Genomic DNA, 6,000 nt, shown 5'->3' with positions numbered 1-6,000 from the left:
TGTGGTAGGGTGTTCCATCTCCTCATGCATGCATGCACACAGTCATCCCCAAGTAACCTTTGCATATCCTCAAAGTGTGCAATGGCTTGTGCCTGATTGGTGAGATATCTAGGGGAAATATGAGGGTCATTGGCAAGCAGGTTGTGTGTGCTGATGAGTGCCATAGGATCTGATGGCTTAGCTCTTATCATTAATGGCTCATTCTTCTCTTTTATCATCAACCTTTTCATTTCTGCTACCCTCAATTCTTCATGGTTCATCCATGGGGCCATGGCCATTAATTGCAGATCCCCTAGCTCGGCATTGGGATCCCACACATTCATGTCTATGAGGGCCATATTGTGTAAGTAGAATTCTGCCATCTTTGCTTTATCTTCTGAGGTGCTTTGGTCACACAAATCCATGAACTGCCTGTAGTCTTGGAAAGGCATTATGCCTCTTTGTGCCAAAGTCTTTATTTGGAATTTTAACCATTGGTCCTTTAGATAGAGGCCATAGGATTTGGCTAGTGTTCTTCATTGCAATGCCTCCATGGATAAGCTGGCCATGCATGCCAGCTGGGTCTCTTTCTCTTGCAGCTGCCTCCTTAGCAATTCATTTTCAGTTTCAAGGTGGCTTCTTGTAATTGCTTCCCTGTCTCTGAGAGCACTCAACTCTCTGCCCATTTCCCTGAGTTTGTTTTCCATATGGCCAACATCCTCAACTCCTTTGGATTTGGCTATCTGCATCCACCTATGTGTTCTCACTCTTTCTTTCTCCAATTCAAAAAATAGTGGAATTGCAAATTTCTGTGGGATTGTCCTTCCTCCCTCATGTAGATTGTAATAGGAGGCAAGACTAGGCTAGGTATCAGGTTCTTGTATCCCTTGTGCTTCCTCCTTCACCTATGCCTATTCTTCTATCACTTTCTCAAGTTTTTGGGTCTCCCGTAGTTTTGAAAGTGTCTCCTGTAGAACTGTCTGAGCCTCCTATAGGACTATTTTTGGGTCCTGTAGTACTGCCTTTTCCTTCCATGTGGAAGATCTAGGAGTCCCCCTTTCATATGTTATAGGTGTCTTGGAAGGAGATTCTCTCCCTTTGGTAGAGGGTGAATCTTCAATGGTAATTGGAACTTTTGAAGAAGGCTGAGGTTTGCCTGTTTTAATTCTTGTGCTCTTCCTAGCCCTGAAATACATGGGGATTTGTCTTTTCCTCTTTTGCTTTGGCTTGATTGTTGTATTGAGGGCAGTGAGGGAAATTGTTGCCTCCCTTTCGAAAGTCTCAGGGGACTCTTCTCCTTGTTCTTCCTTCTCTGCCTCTTTTTCTCCTTCTTCTGTCTCTTCCTGCTCTGTTTCTTCAGCTCTCTCCTCCTCTATTTCAGTTCCTTCCTCCTTCCTTTCTTGTTCTACTATGTCACCCCTGGCTCCACCTTCTCCCCCTTGTTGTTCTTCCTCCTCACTGCCAGTAGGGCTGACATCATAGGTTAAGGCCTTTATGTCATCCTCAGTTGTCATGTTTCAGAAAACTTCCCATGCTATAGGGAGTGTAAAGGTATGGAGGGCTTCCTCTACTAGGATTTTGATTAAGCCATGGTGAGCTAGCTGCTCTGAATTTCCTGCTTGTACCTTGGTGCTGGAGTCAATGAGGGAATACAAGAGGAAGTAAGGGATACTGAGTTTCTGAGGTGCTGGAGTGTCCATGCCATACCTTAATTCTTGGAGAATTCTAAAGTGATAACCATAAACAATGATGTACCTCCCCTCACAGGAAATGTATTTGATTATTTGATAGATAACCTCATCCTAGGGATATGGTATGCTAGCCCTTTTAATGCCATTTTTGTCTTCAACAAGGGTTTCATTATTTTGGAAAAAATTCTTCTTGGTAGCCTGGCCAATTGGTTTCTCATCTTTAGTCCAGGGCAACCCAAGAGGAAGGGTAGTGACCCTACTGATAAATTCAGGGGTTATCTCCATGGAAAGACCTCTAATGGTGATAGTGGCATGAGTTCTTGTGTGAGGGACCAGAGAGAGAGCAAACTCTTGGGCAATTTCCTCATCAAACCCTTGAAATTTCTCAAATAAATTCATCCAGTTTTCCCTTGTGAAGATGTCCACCACTTGAGGATGTGAATGGAGCCTAGTGGAGTTAGTGGAATCCTTTCTCATAAACCCTCCTGTCATATTGTCTATACTCTTTTGGAAAACCAAATATGGAGGTGGAGACAAAGAATTTTGAGAAAAACATGAACCCTACCTCTTCAAACCAAGAATCGTGCTAAAAATCGTGTTTTCTCCCTTCAAAGCGACACACTGCCCTCCTGTAGAAGCCTGTTGTCCCTCCTATAGATTTTGTTAGAAAATTATATATTACGGAGCAATGGAACACATAAAATATTGCAGAAATATAAACACAGAAAACACACAAAACAAGAGAGACACAGATATACGTGGTTCACCCAGTTTGGGCTACGTCCACCCCGAACAGCCAGTCCTTCCTTTCTATTATCCAGCAAAATGAAGAGACACAACCTACAAAAAATCCGCTGTAATATCCTCTGTTTTCTCTCACAGTCTCACCTCTCTATTTCCCGCTCACAGAATACACATCTATCACACAGCCTCAAATACAATGCCCTCATACAAAGAGAGGGGTTGCCTTCTAGGACAAAAAACCCTAAACTAAACATAAGTTCTACCGTCAAATCATCCGCCTAATGAACGGCCCAGATTGACCCCCCCTAGACCCCCCCTGCAGCGAATATTTTACGGGCGGCGTTGCCGCCCCCATTTCGAGCTGGGGTCCAATGTGGCGATACCTTTGAATATAGAAGATAATCAGGCTCCACACCCAACAGATTTCCTATAGGTGCTCTTGTAGAAAACCTGTAGGTTCTCCTGTAGAAAATGCCGAGAGAAAGAATATGGGAGAGATCAATGGAGGATGGTGGTTATGAGGCTGTGGGGGCACAAGGAGACTGCTGTAGCTGAGTTACGAGGAGAGAATGAAGGAAAAGGTGGTGAGAATGCTCGGGGAGGAGTAATTATTACCCTTTATGGATATTTTCGGTGATGAGTGCTGAGTTGGAAATGTATACGTTGGCCACATTTGGATTGTTGGTCCCCACCTTCTTGGTCATCATGGCCCCTCCTCATAATCATCCCTCATTATTGCATCGGAGTTCACACTTCCTCCACTACCTGTCCTTGGCATCTTGTGCTGGAGTTGACTATGTGCACGTGTGGGTGACATCTCAGATGAGTGGAGTCAACTAGATGAAAGTGACCAAGTTAACTGGCCACCTTTCCCTCGTTCAACCTCAACCATCTCGTTGCTTTTGCATGACTTCTAATTACACAAATACAAACAAAGGAGTGACTTAGTTACTTACTTGTGATCTGATTGTATTTGTTGTTAGGTGATGTGGCTTTCTCTGCTGCATGCCTTTATTTCCCTTTTTTCATGTTGTCTCTGCTTGATGATGTGTGGTTGTGTGCTTGCAGGTTCTTCTCTGGCTGGATCTGAGCTTCAGGTGCCTTTTCAACCTTCATGTTTTCACGCTTGCTGTTGGTGCTAGATTTCTATGGGATTAGCTGCTACAAGAATTACTACTGGAGCTCCTGTAGCTGCTTCTCCCCTTGAAAATTCAGCTTCTTCCTGTTCTTGGAGCTCGAGGATGATGCCAAAGGTGTATATAAAGATGGAGAGGTAGTAGGTAGGCTTCAGGTGAGGTTGATGGTGCTTTTTCCTCTCATTTTTTTGTATTTTTTTTTTTCCCTAAAACTGAAAAACTGTTTTTCTATGTTTTTCATGGACAAGAACAAAAATGATGCTTGGGGTGTGATGCAGGTTTGGAAATGATGGCAAGGAGGTTTGAAGATTATAGGAGGGATTATATGATCTTCATGAAGCATCTTTGTCCCTCAAACTGCCTTCTGTAGCCAATTCTGGCTCTTTGTAATTCCTACAGGAGCCTCCTGTAGAAAACACAAAGCCTCCTATATTCTTAACACAGAGAGAAGTGGATTCGGCCGCACAGAGATCAGTTGAAGGGTTGTTTTGAGTTTCTCTTACTATGTCCTCTATTGGTGATAAACTGGGAGGTGGATTCTGAATCAAATTTTCAATCATATCATCCTCATCTTGTTGTTCCCCCCCATGGCAATTTCTAATGCACAAAATGGTGCAAAATAAACTTCATCCTCATATTCCTCCTCCAACTGGAGAGGTAGATCATGTTCTAGCAAGGGTTGGGTAGGAGGATATAGGATTAACTTCTTGGACATGTGCCCATTCTTTATGGTCATGTTCCCAGCTCGACAACTGATGTTGGCATTAGCTGTAGCCAACTAGGGTCTTCCCAGAATGAGAGGATACCTAGTGAGCTTTGCCTTTAGCTGGAGAACTAAGCAATCAACAAGGTACTCCCAAGAATCAATGGAGACCATCACATCTTCCACAATCCCCTCAGAGGTCACTGTGGAGCGGTCTGCTAGCTGTATCACTGTCGTGGTCTTCCTCAAGGATCCCTAGAGGTTAAGTTTGAGCATTGTGTCCTTGGTCATCACATTAATGGCAACTCCCGGATCAATCAAGGTATGCAGGATCATTATGTCATTGATGTGGACATCAACTACTGGGCTTCCAGGGTCTAGATATTTTGGATAGATTACCTGCCCCAACATCAGGTCGGATAGTTGTCCTATGACATTGATGGTTGGGGCATCTCTCTTGTGCCTTCCTGGATGCCTAAAGCACTTCTCTTTGGTAAGCTATTGTAGATAGGCACATCTCTTATGGCTTGGAGAAGTGGTATCTTTAGACATAAATGTTTCAATTCTCCCAGGAGTTCAGTCTCTTCTGGGGTAGGCTGGACTGTCACAGATAGTCTCTAAGGAAAGGGTGGATTTTCTTTATGTTCGCTTTCCTCTTTATCTTCCTCAACCTCCCTGGGTGGAGGTTGGCTATTTGGGAGGACTTTCCCAGATCTCAAGTTAATTTCTTGAATCTCCAGAGCATAAGTTGGGCATGATGGTTCCTCACTATACACTTGTTGAGCCTGTCTTTTGTTCGAATTCAGATTTGGCTGGGTAGGCATTTGGGGTTGCTTGGGTGGAGCAGAAGGTAATGGTTGTGGTTGGGCAGGTGGTGGAGGCAAAAGAGTGGGAAGAGGGTTGTATTGGGGCCTCCACCCCTGATGAGATGCATTCCACTAAGGTTGTGGCTAAGCATAGGATTGAAATGAATGGGTGGCTAGTTGGGCATGATATTGAGATGTGAAGGACCAAGGAGGAGGCGTGGACCAAGAAGGATGAGCAGGAGGGCCCCAAGAAGGTATGGAGGTGACTTGGTTCGGGTTGTAGTATGCCTGAGATGTGCCTTGCATCCCCTGCTGGTATGGTCTAGGTCCATGTGGGCTTCTTTAGGTTATATAATAGAGTTGTTCAGTGACTCCCTCAGCCCCTTCATATACAACTTTAAGTCCGGGCAAGGAAGGAAACTTATCTGTGGAATGATTTTCCTCACAGATTGAACAAACCTCTATAGAGTTCAATGGGCATTCATTCCTAGGGTGCTTCCTGGTGCATCTAGGGCAAAAAATGGCCAAAGCCCTCTCTGCTTCCTCCTGTTTTCTTTTGATATGTAAGGTATCTATTTGCATGGCAAGAGTCTATAGCATCTCACTCTTGAAGTCTTCTAGCATGTTTCCAATTTCTCCTTTAATGGATGAGTTGGAGGAAGAGGTACTGCCTATGGGTTGACTCCCCCTACCTTTGTTTCTGGCTGCTCTAGAATGGTTTCTAAAATTAGTCTTTATGTCCTCATAGAATAGTTGGTAAACGTATCCCCCGGCCAGTATATGGAGGGTGCCTAAAATATCTTCATGAATTCCCCTGAACAGGACCAACTTCAGAGACTCAAGGTCAAGTGTACACACGACCCTTTTGTAACTGAGCTGGAACCTCTCATCATAGTCTTCCAGGGACTCATCACTTCCTATGGTCATTCAAAAGATTTCTT

The sequence above is a fragment of the Pinus tabuliformis genome, chromosome 6 (assembly GCF_031772625.1).
Source record: "Pinus tabuliformis cultivar Carrire ecotype Pingquan chromosome 6, CPIR1, whole genome shotgun sequence".
In the NCBI taxonomy this organism is placed as follows: domain Eukaryota; kingdom Viridiplantae; phylum Streptophyta; class Pinopsida; order Pinales; family Pinaceae; genus Pinus; species Pinus tabuliformis.
Note: the sequence above shows the minus strand (reverse complement) of the source record.